This window comes from Puma concolor, chromosome C2 (assembly GCF_028749965.1).
Source record: "Puma concolor isolate L17-30 chromosome C2, mPumCon1.1.hap2, whole genome shotgun sequence".
In the NCBI taxonomy this organism is placed as follows: domain Eukaryota; kingdom Metazoa; phylum Chordata; class Mammalia; order Carnivora; family Felidae; genus Puma; species Puma concolor.
The window spans coordinates 105,357,410-105,380,223 of NC_141675.1; the positions used below are offsets into that span (position 1 = coordinate 105,357,410).

At 39.3% G+C, this 22,814-nt stretch overlaps 1 protein-coding gene and 1 pseudogene across 7 annotated transcripts in view; one reads left to right on the top strand and one right to left on the bottom strand.

Annotated features, from left to right (window-relative positions):
- The window catches only part of BBX (BBX high mobility group box domain containing), a 287,870-nt gene that overhangs the window by 112,457 nt on the left and 152,599 nt on the right, over positions 1–22,814 (bottom strand). The window lies entirely within an intron of this gene.
- Positions 20,512–20,992, top strand: LOC112849722 (large ribosomal subunit protein uL23 pseudogene; annotated as a pseudogene).

Below are 22,814 nucleotides of genomic sequence, written 5' to 3' on the forward strand. Positions count from 1 at the left end.
AATTAAATTCATGGACAGGACATGTGGCTTTGGGGTTCAGAATAATCACATTCACATGTGATTTCTTTCCCATGTAGTGGACATGCCACTATAGATACTGTATGTCTTTTCTGATAATCCGCGAGTTAATCTCTCCTTCCCCAGAAATCCACTAGACTTTGCACGGCTAACGACACCACATTTTCCCTTTATTACAATTATATGGATACATCCTACCTCCCTCACTAGGCCTTTTATTAATGATCCAAGACTATTTACCTTTATGTGCTCAGAAGCATCCTGGCTCAGACAGTTGTGAGAGTTGTTATAAGCAACCATATGAATCCCTGCACTAAATGGTAATAATTCATTGTTTTCATACATCCAAATGGCTTAAAAATTAACCCCCGTATCTCTCATTCCCCTGAATTCAGATATTTTCTCTTGATTGGGAAAAAAAGGGTGACTGAAAACTACGTGTAACTGTGACATGCAAGCTGCGGTGGCATGTGGTGTGTAAGAGCCATCAGCCACCTGAGCTGTGGAAGAAGAACAAAGGAAGAGGGACAGAAATATTTTTACCATTCATTACAGATGAAAACGTGAACAAATGAACTGGACATGATATACTTTGGACAAAATAGTCAGGAAACGTGTAACTGATGTAATGACTGTGAAATACCTCAAACTATAAACTGGATACTTTAATAATTGATAGTTATCTGATTACTTTTTAATTTCTTACAGATCAGTTTTCAAATGGTTGAAAGGGAGCAAAAGAGTGGGGGGAAATGATGCTCCTGATGATCAGTCAGAAGTAATGAGAAAATAAGAAAGGACAATGAAAAGAAAGGATGAAGAAAAAGTAGAAGAGACAAAGAAGGCAGACTTTTGAGACTTAAGCCCATTACTCTTCTTATTTCAACAATAAAGAGAAAACTGTTAATTTCTGACAGTAACAGAGGCTTACACTTGTAATTATTTTGCCACTAAAAACCCCATGTATTATAAAGTTTGACTTCCTGTTCTTGAACAAGAACAAATTAAGCTAACCATCTATACACAACAAACGAAGCAACGGGCAGACTTTATTTAAAAGGGGTCATTTTCCATTCTGCACTGCAACTCCAGAATAACTGAAATCAGATTATTTAACTATCAGTGGACTCTACTTGAAAGACTCAGTACCATCAAATTATGCTGCTGAGATGGTCAAATCACAGAAGCTAAAGGTCCTGATCCAAAATCCTGAATATTATTTATCTTGTAATAACAAACCAATCCGTGTGTGCCTTCCTATGCCAAGATGAGTGACTCTAATTAGATAATCACTGTTTAACTAAATACAAGCCAACTTGGTGATAAATTTTTAAAAAGTTAATTTAACTATTATTCAGGTTTTCATTTTATTTATTTTTAAATGTTTATTTACTTTTGACAGAAAGAAAGCATGAGCAATGGAGGGGCAGAGAGGGAGGAGGACAGAGGATCTGAAGCAGGCTCTGATTCTCTGATAGCAGAGAACCTGATGCAGGTCTCGAATTCCCAAACCATGGGATCATGACCTGAGCCCAAGTCGGACACTTAACCAACTGAGCCACCAAGGCGCCCCTTAACTGTATTACTCAAAAGTAAGCTCACTCATGAAGACTTTACTGAGGTCAAAATCCTTCATGAGGATTTTAAAGAAGAAATGTCACAAAAGAAACAGTACAAACCAAACACCACACTTCACAAAAGAAAACAATGGACACTGAAGCCTGGCAGGTTTCATTTGGAATCCTGCGTCTGCCACTAACTACTTGTTATAAACTTATTAATCTTGCTAACCTTTCCCCATATGTTGAAACTGAATAATAGCACTACTGTGAGAACACTTTATGTATAATACCCAGCACAGAATCTGGCACCCAGAAAGCTCTCACTCTGTGTTAGTAAATCCTCCCTTTTCCCACAGGCTTTTTAGAGGGAGTATGGGTTTTAACTGACAGCCTCGGCTTGCTTAAACTCAGCCGAAGATACTGTTCAAAGAGAACACATGTCTTCCATTTAACCATAGCCCACGTGCTTCCCAGATGATAGAGTCCCCAGACTCCAAAACTGAAAAAGAAAGATGGAAAGTTTCCTTTCCTTTGTCTGTGTGATATACAGTCAGAAACAGTTTCTTGGCACAGTCATACATTTTGTGAATGAGATCCTCTTAGTCTTTCTATCATCTTGTCTTACAACGTCGGCAATCAGTACACTTCAGTCTTTAAAACACTGTGTGAACTGAATGCTGTCAAAGGGGCATTTTAGAGTTTAAACTGTTTCCTAAATGTCCCAGTAAAATCCCATCCAAATCATATTAACGGAAATTCAGACCCAGTGAGACAGGGGAAGGTAAAAGAGGCCCATGAAATCTCAGTGTTGGACACCACACATTCCAACAACAAATAAGGCCTCCCCTAGGTCCAACTAGGACGGCAAACCTTCACAATTCTCTCATGTCTACAGAGAAGAGGAAAAACCACCCAAAGAGACAGCGACAAATGGTGGCTGCAGAGTTCCATGCAAACTAGATTGACCTGCTTAAAATCTTCCTTACAGGGAGCCCTGCTGCTTTCAAGACACACCTTGCTTCTGTCTTTCCATGGGGTCCTGCTGACAGAGAAGCTGGCAAACACACCAACTCTGAAGCCCTTGCTCCCCGCAACATTCTCCCATTTTCTGTCAAAGTTCTTCTCATCCTCCAAGGCCCAGGTCACATATCCCTTCCTCTCTAAGGCTTTCTATAAAAAATCTTAAAAATCCATCACTCTCTGCTCTTTGATTGTACTTGATCTTATTAGGTCAAGCACACCAGTGTTTTACAGTTTGTTTTACCTGTGCCAACCTCCTACCCACTCCCCAAAAAACCCAGGATGCAAACTTCTACAGGGGAGGTGCCATGGTTTCTTCCTTTTCCGTCCCAGGGAGTGGCACTGAGCCTGGTACACAGCAGGCCCTGAAAAAGTACTGCTAATCATTTCCTCACCTAACACTTAACCACATATAACAACTGCCCAGAACGATGTGTTCCTAGCAATAATTTTTAAAACAATACTAGTATGCAGCTACTATTTATAGTTCCTATGTACTTAATGTTCATTATCTCATTTAGTCCTCACAAGAAACCTTTGAGGCAGGTACTACTATGAATCCCAGCTGGAGAAGCTGAGGGCTAAGTAACTTGCCTACGGTCCCACAGTTAGCCACGGAGAAGATGGCATCAGAACCAGGAAGCCTAACTCAAGAGCCCAAACACTTACACAGGAAACGGATCTAACAGAAAGCCTTCCATCTGTTGACTCTCGGGACACTTTCCATAGGACAAAGTAGCTAATGGGCCATGGAAATACCAAAAGGGAGCGCCGAGGGGATGGAAAGTGAACACTTCCAGGCTTCACAGCAGAAAAGTGAGTGCACATCTCTGATGACTCTAAGTGACAAATTAGATTAACTCAAGTTCTTTGAAGATAAAAGCCTTACAAGTGCTCATCTTTACTATTTATTATAATTCTAATGACAATTCTTCTTAACTGTAGACAGATTAAATGAAAAATACCTCACTCAATAAAGTAATACTCTCATTATAGAAGCAATTCAGTTACTCTATTCATGCAAAGAGTATCTTTAAAGGCACTCCTTATTGAAAAGCAGTAGCTCTTCAGGTTGAAACTTTAACTCTGTCAAGATGTTATCTATATGCTCTTCATGAATACTAATAAGGCACCCACTATTTAAAGGGCTCAGCTGTACTGGTAGTTCGGGTCCCTGTGCCCTTACTTCATGAAGGAGTATGTATTTTAAGATCCCTACTGCACTTCCTCTCCATGACATTTATCCTTAGGAGAGCTTAATTTAACACACTGCTCTAGGCTGCAGAGACAGACAATAGCTACCTTAAAAGAGATAAAGTATCAAAAGGGGTGACTTACGGAGAAAAAGCTATTTACATACAGAATTCAACAGGTACATACATGTACCTCAAGAAGCCTAACTTTGTTTTCCTATAATTTTATGTTGTTTACATTCTTAATGAGAAAGTCACCAAATTTCTATTGCTCAACAGGCCTAGCATAACACATCTGCCTCCCTTCTAAATTAACAAAGGTTAGGACATAATTATCACACTGACAAGAATCTAAAGCACAAGATGACAAGTTCTTGAGTGTCCTCCTCATGTATTCTAAGTGGAGCTGAACACATTATTTATTGATCACCTGGTGAGCTATGCATTGTGGGAGTTAAGTGTTTAGCCTTACCTCCCATTCAGCTCACCACCCCCCACTGCCCTCCTGCCTGTAGGTATCTGTCCTGTTCGCCACACCCACCTGGTGCTTCTGAACTGCACTTCCTCTGCTCTCCCAGACCTGCACACCAGACACCCTGGACTCACTATTCTACAAGCCTCTCTGAAATGCCATTTCTAAACAGCTGTCTTTATTTGCCCCAATTCCTATTTCTTTCTTTCCTAAGCACCTTTTTGACCCACCACATTTAATGGCTGTGCCATATTTTTTGACACTTGATTATATAACAATTATCATTTTTTTCTGTACAGCATAATGATTTCATGTGAATTCCTCCCACAAAGACCCTTGAAGGTAATGAACATGCCAGATGCTTTTTTTCTGGATCTGTCAGAGCAAACATCCCCATACTAGACAGGGAGACGCTCGGAGAATACATGAAGAAGCAAACACAGAAATGATACTTTTAACCTTTCTAATTATGCTTGCCTTTACATTGTTTTACTAAAAAAAGAAGAGTTATGTAAGACTTGAACAGGAAATAGAGAAGGAAAAGTAAAACCCAGGAAAGGCTGTTCAGAAGGGAAAGGGAGAGACCAGAAGAAATAGGCAAATTGACAAGGAGACGTAATAAATATAATGAAATCTAAGTCACTACCAAACAGCTGTTGATACTAGTCTAAAGACACGTTCTAAGTAGCCTTATTCCCATCTCTGGTTATTTGTCAATGACTCTTATTACTCTCTCAAACAGCAGATCATAGTACCTTCAGCTCAATAGCTCTCTTTTCCTTTCAGAACTGGATGGTAATAAACCCCAACTCTGAACCCCTCCATTTCTCTTCCCTAGGTCTGCCCCAGGTTGCTGGCTGCTCCTCTGGTCTGACACTACCACACAGTTTCCAATCCCAAGTTGATCTTCAGGCTCATCGGCAACCCTTTCTCACTCGTCTTATTCAGTCTTAACCAACCCACAGTTCCCATTATGAATTCTCAGGTTTTCCTCAACCCCTATTAATGATGAGTGAAGATAACAGTAATAATGAGATATATATGCATATATAAAATGCTTCTATATACATAATGCTTCTGTATATGTTGCTTCCTACAGACCAGAAACTAAGAGCTTTATATTAATTCTCTTAACTCACAACAAGCCTAAGAGGTAGGTACTATTATATCTCCTCTTTACAGATGAGAAAACTGAATCACATAGAACATATAATTTGCCTCTTTAGTTTACAAATTAACAAGATTTTTTATTATATGCATTTGTCACATGGGTAGGACATAATCACACTGGCAAGAAGTTGAGTCACAAGAGGACAAACTCCTGGAGTCTCATTTACTGTTAGTGCAGTTGGACACATATTTACTGATCATCTAATGAGCCATACATTGTTTGTAAATTATATGATGTCCAAGATCCCAATGTTAGCACATAACTGGTAGAGCCAGTATTTGAACTCAGGAGGTCTAGCTTCAGAGTCTCTTGTTCCTGCCCATTATACAACATTGCCTTCTAATAACCAAATTTATTGAATGTTTGCTACAGGCTAATAAACACTTTACATGAAATAACTTCTTTAATCCTCAATACAACTCTGAGAGAAAGGTACTATATATGAAGCAATTAAGAATGACAAAGCTTCAGCAACATGCTTGAGCCACTCTGTCAGCACGTGGAGGAGGGGCCGGGTTTCAAACCTGGGATTTCTGCCCTCAGAGCATTCCATCACTTTTCCCTATTGTCCTTCCCACCACAATGCTAGCCATTCTAAGAAAATGCTTTTGCCTTCTGGTTCACAGGAAGGTCGTCTTTGTGTGAGCTCTCCCAAAGCTCCACAAGCTCTCAGTCTACCAATTCCAAAACTTGCATCTTTCTTCTTCCATTTTCTCTCAAAGGCAGAGATTCAAGGTCAACTTCTCTCATTCTCATTATGTGCTTTTTTAATCTCTTATCCTGCTACCCTGGGCCACTAGTCTTTCAGTTTCTTTCTTTGATGAACTATTGATAAACTGTCAACAGTTCCTTCTAGTTAATACCTTCTCCTACACAATCTCAAGGCTAAAACACTCTTTGAATCCCCCTCCTCCCTTTGGCTAGTCCTCTTTAGTTTGTACAAAGTGGCCTCCAGCCATCAAGCCAGGAAGACTGCCTAACTCCAGGCCATGTAGCTAGCAGCCAAGAACTGGCTTGCCTGGTGTTAACATTGTTCACGGGCTCAACCTTGCACCTTATTTTCTGACTGGGCTCCTAATCTTCTTGGTTCTAAACCCCAGGATTAATTTCCTAGAAAGCTCTCCAACTCATTTCAACTCAAGACACGCTCTGGCTTCTCTACCTCACTATTATTCGCACTCACACCTTTGATTTTGAGCCTCTCAGAGAAAATACCTTGTCTAGGGCAGGCTTCCGACTCCACCATATACACCTGGGAAGAATGCCAGAACCTGGTGCACAGAACTGGACATTCCATCCCCTTGACATAACCTCCAGAACACACAGACATTTCTCTTTTTCCTCACCATAAATTCAAATCTTTGGAGTGCCTTCTTGCCCTGATATCCTCTCACCAAGTTCTGCCCCTTCTGCCTCATGTATGTGGTCCACTCCTCATTCAGCCCTACCACATTGATTCAGCAGTCAGCTCTTCCGGACTATAGCTGTGCTGACTTCAATTCTCCACACCACAAATGTCTGCTCAGGCTCTGCATGAATCTCTTCAACAGTACTTTAATGTTCTCAGGAAAAAGTCCAACCTTCTTCCTTCATTTAACACACAAGACTGTTCCTGTCTTGGTCCCTGCTTGCTTTTATGGCTCAGGTTTCTCTGCTCTGTTATCACTTTAAAAGCTCTGCCTACACGGAGCCACATGCCATCACTTGGAATTTGCCATGGCCTCTGACCTCTCAGCATGCGCACAAGTGTCTCCTTGCAATGGGACTCAATCCTGCTTCGGGGCTTAGGTTGGATCTTACCTCAGGCCTGTTGGCCCTTTCTAGTCTGAGAGAGATGCTCCCCGTGAGTCCTCAAACACCTTACACTCAATAAGCCACAATGAAGGGGCCTGTTTTCTTCTTTATATCCCAAATGACTGTAACAGAGAACAGAGGCTATATAATGTTCACCACGGCATCTCAGGGCCTGACACAGAACCAGGCACATTGTGGGCAAATACTGATTCAATGAATGAGCTCCAGGACTATTCCCTGCAGTCTATTCCTATCATTCTGTCCCCTCTCCTCATTGTTACCGCTTCTTTTTCTACTTCATCCTCAGTATGCCCTGCTCTTTTTTCCTGCTGAGATCTTCCAGCTCCAAAATTCCCAGCACCCAATCAACTAACATACTCAAACTGCCAAACCATAAAACCTGGCAATTTTACTTGCTCAGAAATAGTTTCTATTCAGATGTCAAAATGACTCGTAATGAATAATTTGACCTCACAAGAGAAATAATTATCCATTCCCTATTCTCTTGTACCCATTGCTGAACACTGATTAATCTTCTGTGCACCAGTTTACAGACAGTCCTTTATATTTTAAGAATGATCGCATGTATTCTTAAAAAGTAAATGTAGTAGGGGCGCCTGGGTGGCTTAGTAGGTTAAGCGTCTGATTTGGGCTCAGGTCATGATCTCACAGTTCATGAGTTCAAGCCCCACATCAGGCTCGGTGCTGACAGCTCGAAGCTTGGAGTCTGTTTTGGATTCTGTGTCTCCCCTTTTTCTCTGCCCCTTCCTCGCTCGTGCTCGCTCTCTCTCTCAAAAATAAATAAACTTTAAAAAAATTAAATGTATTATACTTCATCTAAAATGATTGACTCACTTGGGTTTATATGACTTAGTTTTTGTTTTTTTTTTTTCATTTAAAAATAATAATCAGTCTGGATGTCTTCCATCATCCTGCTCTCTAAATATAACATAAAAAATAACAAAAACCAAAAAAACCCAGAAACTGTGGTTCAGCAAAAAATCAACAATCTGTGATATCTCTATTTGGAATTTCTTTTTCCTAAGCTACTGCTCTTTATTCTAAAAAGAGAGCAAACAACTTAAGTTACAGTTAAACTTATTTTACTTAATAAAGCAAAACCTCTTGTTTTAATGGCTATGAAACAAAAATCTTAATTTTTCCCAAAGTAAAAAAAACATTGATATATCTTATGCTAGTAGTCATAGATAGTATTTATTGAAATAGCTTATCCTAGCTTCTGCAATGCCTACCTGCGTTACACTTTGGCATGCTAGAATTGAGGGAACTCATTATTTACTAGATTACACATTACAAGGATGTAGGATGTCGCTGATCCTTAAATTCCCAAATACTTAGGGGAGCCTGGCTGGCTCAGTTGGTTAAGCGAAGACTCTTGATTTCGGCTCAGATCATGATCTTGCAATTCAGGAGATTGAGCCCCGTGTGGGATTCTGTGCTGACAGCACACAGCCTGCTTGGGATTCTCTCTCTGCCCCTCCCCTGCTCACTCGCTAGTACACACGCTCTCTGTCTCAAAATAAATAAATAAACTTAAAAAAAAATTAAAAAATAATAAATTCTCAAATACTCAGAATACTGCCTTTAATATAATATGTATTTAATAAATATTGCTTAAAATTTGTGAATTTAATGATACTGTATCAAACTGCACATTTGTTAAGGAAATTAATTAGAATGCATAGGGAACTTTGATACATTTATATTTTCTGTTTGGAGTTAAGAAGAAAACTGTGTTTTATACTTGTTTCACTACTGGTGAAATTTTTTTCTTAAATATATTCCAATTTTCTGACATAATGTGCATGATACAAAAGACTTGCTTGCTAAATCACAGTCAGAACAGTGTCCTGTTCAGAACATTAGCCATTCCCTTTACATTCATTTCAGGTGGTATTCTTTTAACGTGTTTGGGCTGAATGTGCTCTGACCTCAGTGCCAAGTACTGAAAGCTTGTTTTTATTTTAAAAAATGTATTAACTTTATGACATTTGTTTCAAAAAGTTCTTCACACCACAGATTTAGCACACACAAAAAAGAAGTTTCTATTTGTATATCATTTGCCTTTTTTCCTTTTCTATTTTTGTATCATTCACCCAAGAAAGAATACAAACAGAAATTTTAGTATGAGTCATTTTAGTATCCTCCTTCCTTCTGTTTTCCTCTTATTCACAGTGTGAGAGTGGGCATTATTACCCACAAGATACATGTTTACTGAGGCATCTTGGAGTATTTTTCCTACAGCCCAATTTACATAAATCTCCCTCTGCTGGCCGAATTTTTATCTTCTGGCATCCTATTTAAATACAAAGGTAATGCTTTATAGTATAAACAAAAGCTCCTCTATAAAGAATTATAAACTATATAAACCTGACAAGTCACTTAAAAATCTTTTCTACATCATTAAGGATTGTGTTTGCTGATTTCAGAGAGAAGTAAAGTACTGAGTTTAAACAAAGAACTTTTCAAATTTAGTATCTTTTCCCCCCTGAGCAAGATTCTTAATTCTACTAAGACCATTTCTCATTAAGTTCTTTTTCTTAATTAAAAAAAAAATTTTTTTAAGTAAACTCTACCTCCAACATGGGGCCGAACTCATGACCCCAAGATCAGAGTTGCATGCTCTATGAGCTGGCCAGGGGCTACACTGCTATCCATGAGCCCACACTGCTTTCCTCCCCACCTTTTTTTTTTTTTTTTCCAGATGGCAGTTGTTTTACTGACATATCTAAGAAATTCCGTTTTGATTTTTACAATAAAGTGCTTTACAATATGGAATTTGAGTACATTGCATTAATAAGTTCTAAACATTTTCTAGTAAGAAAAATTGGTAGTTATTAAAACCTCCTAATCTACTTTAATTGCTGCCTCTCATTATGTATCACTTTGTGTGTGATTTGCAAAGCTTTTACTATACACATTCATTTATTTAACATTCTACAGTCTTAAGAAGTGAGTATAATTATGCCCATTTTACAGCTGAGTGAGAGGAGCCTCAGAGATACTTACATAATCTTCCCAATGCCATTAAGGGGTAAACCAAGGACAAGCCTAAGAACTCTGAACTTTAATCCCAAAATAAGGTATTTTCTTCCATCTAAGTGTATCACTGATTTCATTTTTTAATCAATATATTTATATAGAAGGAAAGGTAATTGATTTACAAACCTTTTTAGCATTTAATTAGTCTCTTGGTATTTACTTTAGCTAGAGAATTCCCAAATTTCCATTCATATTTCCAAATCGTCTTTCATATGGATTTAGCCACACTAAATACATTGTGGGAGGGGAGAATCAGGGCACAAGAAAGCATGTGTATCTGTGACTCAATGTACTTTTCTTCACTTTGCATTTTGTAAATATTGTTGTTACAGCTCCTAACGGGCTCTCAGACGTCGTTATGACTGACAGCCCTGAGTGCTGTGTCTTTCAAAACAAATATGCTTTATTGATGGACAGCACATGCAACTCCACCAAATTATTCTGAAAGACAGGGTGAAACAAACAACATAATTTCCAACTAACTTCAGCATTTTGCACTGAATACAATAGTCAGGTTACAGTTTCACGGGTATCATGAAAGCTTGTCATTTCCATATGCAACACATGTAACAGAAGGGTACTACAAATCTGCCATATAATCCCAGAGCAGCACACAACTTCCCATGTTTGCCACACAGATTTTTAAGCACAAGCAGTAATTCAGAACATATTTAGAACAAAAAAAAGTCCTTATGCATATGCCCAAGTATTTACTGGTTTTTTAAAAATATGTAATAATATATATTTTAAAAATATGTAATAATATACTTTGAGAAAAAAGTTTGGGCAAGAATTTGAAAAAGAACCAACTGGAATAAATAAAATATGCTTTATCACCCTGATTTTAGGAAAAAGGTAAATAAAACCTGTCACTGTCTGGTGCATATTAAAAATCACAATTGAACAGCAAATGTCAGACACATTATCTATATCCCATTATAGCATTTCTCAAACTGGAAGGCAAGGCTCATTGAAAAAATTCTGCTTGCTGAGCTCTCCCAGAAAGAGCTACCAAATCAATTGGGATTTGAGAACTACCAAATCAGTACTTGAGAGGTGGGCAGATTCCTACAGCTCTTATATAGCTGCCAGAAGGAGACTTCCTGATCCTAAGTCAATCTTTTAAGGACCTATTAATGGACTAGTATTAAGAGAGATGACACTGATTATGAAAGATGAGTTGGGCCAATAAAGGACTTATTGGCAAGGTAGAGTCTATATAATAATGAAACAATTTGGGAGTTAGACAGCATGTAATAGAGTGCAACAAATGCAGTCCAAACCATCAGGGAATAGACAGTATATAATAATAATAATAAGACATTCTTAACACTCAGATTCTTGGCAATTACAAAAGCCATTTAAGAATTGAGGCAATTCTCTTAACTCACTTTGATGACCCCAATTTGTCCCACTGTTAACTTTAAACTAATGGCTGAACTCATTCCCATCAAGGACACAGCCAGGGGTGAACTCCAGGTTTGGGGAGCTTCCTGTCACTGCACCTTTGGTCAACTCTGACCTGGCTTCTCTTACTCTGGGCATCACAAAAATAGCCATTTGAAAAGCTCCTGAAAAAAATTAGTCAGATCCTTGCCATGATTTAAGGCCAGGGTAGGGTCTGCAATGTACCACAGGATGACACAGCTGGGAGGAAGTCAGGTGGCCAGCCATTCCTGAAATCTCAGGTTTGACTTAAGAAGAATTGGTGGGACTTTATGGGAAAATGATGCTTACAGGAGAACAGAACTGGAATGGTGTTGGTATTCAAAAGGAACTGGTCGAAGATGATCTGAGAGAGGTGTGGTGTAAAACCGTGCTTCTCATGCTTCTCATACTCGTTCTACATGGAGAGAAGCAGGGAACTAGAATACCAATGACAGTAACTGATTGGGACTGAAGGTACCCAGCATCGAGCCCTGGCTTTCACCTTGCAAAAAGAGAACCTTCTAATACCAGGTCTATTTAAGGACAAAATTAGCAATTGACGGAGTAGGAAAACTGTAGAAGGCCTTCAGCATTGGAAAGTTGTTCTAGATGACCCTGAAGGCCCATTATACCACTCTGCTGATTTTACCTTGATATCTTCAGCTGTGGCCAGCCTGTAGCACAGAGCCCACCACCTCCCTCCTGTACATGGGCCTCCGTTCCCCCTTCTCACCTCCTACCAGGAAGACACAATAAATCAGCTTTCACAGCCCTCACACAGCCTTTACACTGATGACAATTTCTCGCTAGTATCTGTGGGTTTAAAAAAGTTTCAACGGCTGTTTTATGCATTTCCCCCTACGTTGTTTTTCTCAGTTTATGCCAATCCCCTTCCACCATTCATTAACATATATATACCTATATGATATATAGTATAAATTCTATACTTTAGAAATTGAATACAATTCGAATTTTGTGTATCTTCACTATGTTGTTTTTTAACTATTAATATTTTAAATTCTTTTTTTTTTTTTAAGGTTTATTCATTTTTCAGAGACAGAGAGAGACAGAGAGTGAGTGGGGTAGGGGCAGAGAGAGAGGGAGACACAGAATCTGAAACAGGCTCCAGGCTCTGAGCTGTCCACACAGAGTCCGACACAGGGCCCGAACTCATGGACGGTGAGATCATGACCTGAGTGGAAGTCAGACGCTTAACAGACTGAGCCACCCAGGAGCCCCAATATTTTAAACACTTTTTATGTGCTTTCTTAGAATCCCACAATAAGAAAAAATTAAATTTTCTAATGTTTCAATAAAACTCTACCAATATCTTTTTAGAAAGTGTACGGGATATTTTTTCCTTAAAAGAAAAAGTCAATTTCTAATAGCTTCAAATCAAGGCCATGAAGCCCCCTAGTAATTACTTTATAAATAATTCAGTGTGTTTTTTATAACGAAGGAGTTAAATTTTCGGAGAGTAAAAGGTTCACATCACTAACAGGCTGATAACAGGTTGACAGGATCAAACCACCTTGCCCTACTTTTGCATTTATTAGGAATCACAGGAGCCACACCTGGAGCAAAACTCTGCCTAGGACACTGAAAAATCTGAACACTACAATCTTCAGCTCAGACAGGTAATAAATGTGGCCAAACGTGGGCCTTTAAATCCTGGCCACTTTACATCAATCCAAACCATTCATGTGCCAAGAGGGGAACTAGCTGGACCACTGCGGAGCTCCTTCATGATGGAAAGATAAATTGGGACTTCCAAGCGCCCCACACCTGAAGAGCAGACAAAGGGGTCTGTCCTTGACAAATCAAAGTGCTCAATTATTCACTGCACCAAGTCCAGCCAACTACTGTTACTATGCTTTCAACACCTATCTTCCAGAACAGTTCAAAAAAACTTTTCTACCTAAAAATTACATATTTATAGTATTAGAAGTCATCATAATAATACGTTATACTTCATATTTTGGATTTACAAAGTTAAAAACGCCATTTAAAGAAACAATAATAAACACTTCTTTTTCAGAAATTTAATTTCAATTTAGTGAAGTGCATTTTGATTGTAAGACTTGTAGTTTAAAACTGAAAATAGAATTTTCACGTAGAACAAAGCACAGAGAATAGTGAGGCTAAATATGCCTTTTATGTTTTGATTTCTTGACTTAAGGTCCTATTCTAACTATAATCATTAATTCACTTAATCCTCAAAACAACTCTGCGGAGTAGGAACCATAATAATGCACATTTTACAGGTAAGGCGACTGAGGCTTGGTGGGGAGACTGCCTGCAGTAACACACCTAAGGAACTAGTACACTGGACACCAGGGCTCAGACTCGAGTGGGCCGGCTGCCATAGTACACTAATGTTCAATGCTTCTTGGCTACATGTGGGTGGCTACAGAAGCAGGCGGGCTAATAGTAAACCTGGCAATTGCTGCAGTACTTTTTTTAAAAATGGGATTCAATGAAAAAGTCTCCTGTTAAGTCTTCTGAAGATCAGGGGGCTCAGAGGTAAAACACATTACGATTACCTTTGTCAGCTTTAACTTGTGATTTTCTTTTTCAAGTGCCGTGCACCATGGACTGCTAAAGTGACTCAGCAGGGTTTAACTTCATTTTAATTAGCATTATGAGCCTGAACTACAATTAAATCATTGCACTGGTAGTTTATAAGGGTCATAGTATTACATATCCTTGAGTTCATTTAATGACTTCTATGTAACAAGTAAATATTAACAAACAGAAACCAGGTACATATTTTGTTGGGTGATTTTTTTTCTCCACTCTTTGGCTGATTGGTTAAGTATTTTACAACCGAGCTTTGCTTTGTTTAGTATTCCCCAAATAATATACTGGAGTACATGTTATACTAAGTTTCCAAAATTTCATAATTCATTTAACCAAACAGCTACATGGAACCCTAAATTCTAACTTCTCCTCTATTATTTCAAATCCCCTGAACTGGGTGGGATAAAGCAAAGTGTATTGGGGGTGGAGAGGAGTATGCAGTGGCTTTAACTACTTCTTTCATAAACATAACAGGATCTGAGCAACTACCACTAGCTAGCTTTGGGGATTCTGTAACTCTAGTACCTGTTTGGAATGCTCCCTAAACATCCTGCAGTCAGAAGTCACTGGCCTAGTACCAAACACCAAAAAGATGAAATTCTTCAGAATGCATTAAAAAAGGGGGGAAAAGCATCATCAGTTATTCGTATATTAAAATTGGACTCTACTATTTCTAAAACAAAGAGAAGCAAACCAGAAGGGTTCTTATGGCTATTTCTAGATATTGGAATTCTATGAAATATAAATTTGTGTTCACTAATGAAACTGCACAATGTCAGAGATGAAAGGGACTTAGAAATCAGAGTGCAACCCCATCAATTTAAAGATCTATAAAACTAAGTCCACAAGAGCTTAAGTTTAAAACTAAAATGTTCTGGGGCGCCTGGGTGGCGCAGTCGGTTAAGCGTCCGACTTCAGCCAGGTCACGATCTCGCGGTCCGGGAGTTCGAGCCCCGCGTCGGGCTCTGGGCTGACGGCTCAGGGCCTGGAGGCTGTTTCCAATTCTGTGTCTCCCTCTCTCTCTGCCCCTCCCCCGTTCATGCTCTGTCTCTCTCTGTCCCAAAAATAAATAAACGTTGAAAAAAAAAATTTAAAAAACAAAAATAAAACTAAAATGTTCTTACTCTCTGAGTTGGTATAAAGTTTGGGTCCCTTTTGAGCAAATAATTATTGGTGTTGTTTCATTACTTTTTTTTTTGTACTAAATTACAAACATCTGATTGCTTTGAAGTTGTATTATTAAGACCAATGGATAAACTGCTCTTTTTAAAATTCAAAATCGCCACATTTATTTACAATAAGATACAGAATGACCTCTTGGTTTCTTTCTTCTCCTCCACTTTCAGCCTCTGAAATGAACTAGATCAATATAGGAAAAGCTTCTAAAAGGCAATTTTATTCTATTACCCTAATGAGAGAAGTCACTGAAGAATGGAGAAGGCAAAAAATGATCTATTTTGAGGGCAATTTACAATTCTCCAGGTTCCTTACTATTTTAAAGAATAAAATATCTCAAGGGGAAAAAAAATGCATACCAACAAGAGGCCTTATGGCCACAAAATGTAGGAAAGCAAAATCATGCATTGAGAGTTTCAACTGAAAATCAGTAAAGATAAAAATCAGAAAAGTTGAATGAAGGATTCTCTGGTTATTGGAACTTTTGCCCAAACACAACATTAGTCAGAGTGCTCAAGGACACCGAGAATTCCTGCAAGGCATTACTTGGAGCAGACAGTGGGCAATCAGAAGGGTGGAAATCAGGGTCCATTACTCAGGCATGGTAGCCTGTATTATCCTCTTACAGATGCAGCATTGGCAGGAGTTGATGAAGAAAAATGAAGGCTGAGGAAGAGAGGGAATGGTGTGTCTTTTACATGTAATTTTCAGTAAACGCAGATGAGTTTCAACCCTGGATGGGTTTTCCCCCCTTTCCTCCCTTCCTTTCATTTTATTCAGAAAAATCATCTTGCTTAGGCTGTTCAAGTGTGACGCTGCAACTAGCCTAATGTTGCCGCAAACTGCGGCCCTTGACATCCCTTTCAGCAAATACCAGATTAAATACCCTCTAGTTACGTGGTTCAAGGTAGCTTCATGCTGATTCCAAGAACAAGAACCTGTCAAGCTGACAAATCAGTGTCTATTTTCTGTCAGATATTGTCTCCCGTTAGAAGGGTTTCTTATTTCTTAAAACTTGCTTCTCCATTCTGGCAGCCTCCTGTCAGTCTACCGAAGGTCCTGGCTCCGAAAGCTTATAAATTCTTATTTTCCACTCTCCAGTTTCTCTATAGATTATACTGCTGACCTCTTCTACTGATCTGACAGGAAGTTATCTGAAAGCCATTTGTAGTGACCCTACCACAGAATTAGGACTGCATTTCTACAAGAGCCAACTGTACTTTCTAAAATAGCTAATTCAGTTGCCTCTGTTTTAAAACAACTCATAAAAAAGGATTGTCATTACTACAGAGCTGCTTTTTTTTTTCCTTTGTCCACAGACAGAAAAAAAGATGAAAGGCAGGAAGTGGCCTAACTATCAACAAGCAGTTCTCCTTTGAAGACAGATAACAAAATTCTGCAGTTAAAAGTATATTTGTACTTGCAAAGTTATTCTTCTTGAACAAATTCCAAATACAGTATCTGTCTTTGATCTCAGAAAAGCATTTTTCTCACTGTTCACAGCAGACATTAACAGTTCAGTTAGGCACCCCACTCCCAACTATGGGGAAAAAATGTTCCCTAAAATTCAATCATGAATTATTAGCTTTATTTGTCAGCCTAGAAGTAGCTGCTTAGGCTCTGCCACCGCTTCTGCCGGCTATGACGAGGTAAGAACTTCTCAGCCACAGCACCCATCTGACCCCCTGGCAGAGCCTCTCAATTCCGACTGTGTGATGTCACACAGTCCTGGAGAGTCATTCAGCAGCTCCTGAAACAGGAACTGTTCTATTATCTCACTGAAAGTATACTGCAACTGTAAGAGATATTTTTGAGGACCTTAAACCTAAACAGAGTTGAAGTTTCATATTTTAAAATAGAGATCTACTCTTGACCTTTCACCATTTCCTATTACAACAAAAATCTAATAATAATACGTAGCTCTGATAATGAAACAAGCTTATTTTTAAGACATTAAAAATATCCCTAGTGTCTACTATGTTCCATTTTAAACAAATAGGGAAGATGAACAGCACAGCATTATATCGTTTATTCAAAAAATATTTTCCTTAATTTCCACAGCTATTGCTTGTGGGTCTTTTAATACAAAAAGAAAACAAGAAACACGGACATGACAAAATTATGGGGGAAGCTCTGGTCTTCAATAACGAACAGTCCTTAAAGCTCAATAGGTAAAGACTAACAGTAGTGTCTAACTGAATCCTAAGGAAGATTTGTAATCCTAGGTGAAAAGCCCCCTTTACGGTATTAGAATTTTCCTGGGCAATAAGGAAAAGAAAATCCTCCATGGAAAAGAACTATGCTTTTAAAGTTAACACATGTATATGTGTGCACACACATGCACATACCCAGACTCTCTTTAAGTTCAGAGCTGACAGACTGATAGGTATTAGAAAACTGGGGGGCGCCTAAGTGGCGCAGTCAGTTAAGCGTCCGACTTCAGCCAGGTCACGATCTCGCGGTCCAGGAGTTCGAGCCCCGCGTCAGGCTCTGGGCTGATGGCTCGGAGCCTGGAGCCTGTTTCCAATTCTGTGTCTCCCTCTCTCTCTGCCCCTCCCCCGTTCATGCTCTGTCTCTCTCTGTCCCAAAAATAAATAAAAAACGTTGAAAAAAAAAATTAAAAAAAAAAAAAAAAAAAAAAAGAAAACTGGATCTGCACTTGGACAATACAGTATTTCATGCTCTCGGAAAATACAGTTTTGTTTGAACATGTCCCCAGAAGCCAAATCTAACTTCTGAAGCTGATCCATAGAGCCAGCACTTAGTATATTCTTGGCTGGTCGACTGCTAGCTTAGCTTCAAAAAGGAGCATGAACCACCTGGGCATGTGAACACGTGGACACTCACAGCATCTGCAGTGATGTCCTAGGAAGCAGAAGGAAAGAATGATAACCCAAAGTGTCACGCTGTCAGCATCAGGCAAATGTTGGCATAAATAAATCCTTATAAATACTCTGAAGATTTTCCACTCTAACAAAAGAGCTATTTTTTTTTTTTTTTTAATTTTTTTTTTTCAACGTTTATTTATTTTTGGGACAGAGAGAGACAGAGCATGAACGGGGGAGGGGCAGAGAGAGAGGGAGACACAGAATCGGAGACAGGCTCCAGGCTCTGAGCCATCAGCCCAGAGCCCGACGCGGGGCTCGAACTCACGGACCGCGAGATCGTGACCTGGCTGAAGTAGGACGCTTAACCGACTGCGCCACCCAGGCGGCCCAAAAGAGCTATTTTCTTTTCCCTGAAAGAGGAAACCTTATCAAATGGCAGTGATTTTACAGACATATAGGGAACACATAAAGAAGTATACATTCATAAAATGTACAACTCCACAGGATACCAAACCCTGAATCGCGCCATTTTTGTGAAATACATATGAAACACTACAATATGAAGGAAACTGGGTGCCTGAGAGGCTTGACGGGTTGACCGTCTGACTTCAGCTCAGGTCACGATCTCACTGTTCATGGGGGTTCAAACCCCATGTCGGGCTTTGCACTGACAGTACAGAGGCTGCTTTGAATTTTGTCTCTGTCTCTGCCCTCCTGACTCATTCTCGCTCTCTCTCTCTCAAAAATAAACATTAAAAAAAATTTTTTTAATAGGAAGGAAACACTAACAAGAAAGGACATTGGCAATTAAGATCATAAAATCAATGAGTGAAAAAACATTTTCCTTAAATACACCCAGAATAAGATTTATACTCCACAATTCTAATTTAGAAGAAAACAAAACTGTGAAACTGTATCCATGCCTAGAAAAAATATTGGAATAAGGAGCAAAATGTTCACAGTGGATATGAAGCTGTATATGCATTGAGGGGGATTTTTATTTTGACATTGTGTTTTTCAGTGTTTTTGACATGTTAATTTTATAAACAAAAAAGAAAGCCAGTATGAGTTATTTTAAAATCAAATATGTTAAGTGTAATTTAATACAGAACAAAGTGGCAGGCTTCTGAGGTACCCAATCAATACACTGCAGTGGAAAGCCATTTTCTCTTTCTCATCCTGTCTGTGACCATGTGACATTTTTTCACACTTGCTCAAAATTAACTGCTTCACTACATAATAACTGCAACTATAGCAAATGGGCCTTTTTGGTCTGTAATTCAATTACTGTAGAAGGTTTTGTAGTTTGAGTATTAAGAAGTGAAGCATATACTTGACTACATACACAGAAACAAAGCAGACTCTCCACATATCATATCCAAATTAAAAGTGAATCTACAAATTCCATTCTCTGTTTATACCAGTTATCCTGACTCATTAGTCAATGTTCTGGGTCTAGTGAGACAGTAGAAACATTGCTCTGTCTCATTTGCAGGTAACTTACGTGATTTCCATATTGTGATCAAAGGCTAAAAGTTGATTTGCTAGAGTGCATTCCTTGGCCCCCGAAGTATTTTATTCATATAGCTACTATGACATTTTCACCTTGGATTGAAATTTTTATGTTTGCAGGTTTGTCTTTCACACTTGATTCGCATGTTTACTACTAAGAATGCATTCAATAAGTGATAAATACATGAATGAACTGTTCTAGAAATAACTAACCTTGGAGACAAATATCTGAGAAATCACAGGGAATGATCTGTAATCTATCAAGAATGCAAAACACTGAAAGAAAACCAGTAAGTGTTCCTTCCTTAAGAAAGACTGCTAACACCTGAAATCATTTCCTTCCTTCAACTCTATTCCAATCCACCCATGTTCCTAACATCTTCATGAATTTATTCAACATCTGCCTTAAAAAAAAAAAAACCCTCAGGGCGCCTGGGTGGCCCATTCGGTTGAGCGTCCGACTTCGGCTCAGGTCATGGTCTCGCAGTGTGTGACTTGGAGCCCTGCGTCAGGCTCTGTGCCGACAGCTCGGGGCCTGGAGCCTGCTTTTGGATTCTGTGTCTCCCTCTCCCTCTTGCCCTCTCTTACTTGTGCTATGTCTCTGTCTGTCTCTCAAGAAAAAACTAAATAAATAAATAAATAAATAAATAAATAAATAAATAATAAAAGAAAAACTCATAGCCCTTTCACGAAGATGGCACCAAAGGCAAAGAAGGAAGCCCCTGCCCCTCCCAAAGCCAAAGCCAAAGCAAAGGCTTTGAAGGCCAAGAAAGCAGTGCTGAAAGGCATCCACAATCATAAAAAAAAAAAAAAAAAAAAAGATCTGCACATCACCCACATTCCGACGGCCCCAAACACTGTGTCTCCGAAGGCAGTCCAAATATCCTCAAAAGAGCATCCCCAGGAGAAACAAGCTTGACCAATATGCCATCATCAAGTTCCCCCTGACTACCAAGTCAGCCATGAAGAAAATACAAGACAACAACACACTTGTGTTCATTGTGGATGTCAAAGCCAACAAGCACCAGATCAAACAGGCTGTAAAGAAGCTCTAAGATATTGACATGGCCAAGGTCAACACTCTCATCAGGCCCACTGGAGAAAAGAAAGCATATGTTCAACTGGCTCCCAACTATGATGCTTTGGATGTTGCCAACAAAATTGGGATAATCTAAACTGAGTCCAGCTGGCTAAATCTAAACATATATTTTTTTTTCACCATAAAAAAAATAAAACAAAATAAAAATAAACCAAATGTGTGTGTGTGTGTGTGTGTGTACCTATTATCTATCTAAAACCTCATTTTTCCTCCCTAACTACTAATTATCTTTTGGATTTCATGACACTGTACTGTTGCAAAGAATGATGTATGTCTATCATTTTATTTTGTCTTTTTATTACGTTACCAGTAGCTGCTGAGAACATGCTTTAGGTGTAGCTTCTTCTATGATCTAGACTGCCGTTTATGGCCAGCAGGTGTTAGACTCTGGAAATTTATATCTATAGCCCCCCTGTTGCTAGTTTTACACTGTGACTAAGGAAATAAAATTTACCCTCACTTAAGCAACTGAGTAAAACTACCCATAAGACGATTTACCTTAACAAAACAGTGAGTGCAGAGATCTCCAGAATTTCTACAGGACTGCAGTACCACCTCTCTTATTCTTTATGCATGGGGCATGCATCCTCAGAGCCCAAAGAGCAGACTTCCAGTTACTAATCTTGTTCTGTTTAACTTGCAGGAATATCCTATACTCTAAATCAGCATTTCTTAGTGAGGAAGTTTTTGAGACTCCAGGTGAGACCATTCTTTACTAGGCAAGACTGTTTCACTCACTGCTGAGTCAACATACATCTCAAGTTCCTACCCCTTCCTGTCACCCCAACCCTCAACCCCAGGGGGTAGCATCCCCCAATCTGAGATAAATGATGTCTCACAAATTCCATATACTCCCTGGGAGGTGGTATGACTCCCTAGTTAAGAATCAGTCCTCTAAATGAGCCCAATATATTTCAAAAATCACATAGGGGCACCTGGGTGGCTCAGCTGGTGAAGCATCCAACTCTTGATTTCAGCTCAGGTCACAGATCATGTGTGTGTGTGACTGCACACAGCCTGCTTGGGATTCTCTGTCTTCCTCTCTCTCTGCCCCTCCCCACCATCTCTCTCTCTCTCTCCCTCTCTCAAAATGAATGAATGAATGAATGAATGAATAAATGAATGAATCAATTTTTAAAAATCACATTTTAAAGGTAATTTAAACTCCCAGAAAAAACAGCTTCACAGGGTTTATCCCTCAATGACTACATTAACCAACACCACCATCACCCCAACGCAAGCCTCCCATTCCCAGGAATGTGAAAGGCTTGCCTACACTGTATTCATAAGGTATTCTTGACTAGCCTGAATATTTTTTCTCTTTTTTTTATTTGAGAGAGAGCATGAGAGAGGGACAGAAGGAGAGACAGAGAATCTTAAGCAGGTTTCATATTCAGTGCAGAGTCCAATGTGGAGCTCGATCCCACAACCCTGGGATCATGACCTGAGCTGAAATCAAGAGTCAGACGCTCAACCGACTGAGCCACCCAGGTGCCCCCAACTGAATACTTTCTATGTGACCTCTGGTCATTTATAATCCTAATGTCATAAAACTTCTATTCCTGTTAATATTCGATGTCTTGTTTGCGTTGATTACCTATGAACTATCTAAATCAGTTTGCCTTATTAAAACTGGTTTCTAGGGGCACCTGGGTGGCTCAGCTGGTCAAGCATCCAACTCTTGATTTTGGCTCAGGTCGTGATCTCATGGTTGGTGACACCGAGCCCCGTGTTGGGCTCTGCGCTGACACTGACAGCACAGAGCCTGCTTGGGATTCTCTCTCCCCCATGCTCTCTGCCCCTTCCCCACTCATGCCTGCACACACTCTCTCTCTCAAAATACTTAAAAAAATAGGTTTCTAAAACCTTATTTATTTGTAATACCATCATGCTTCCAC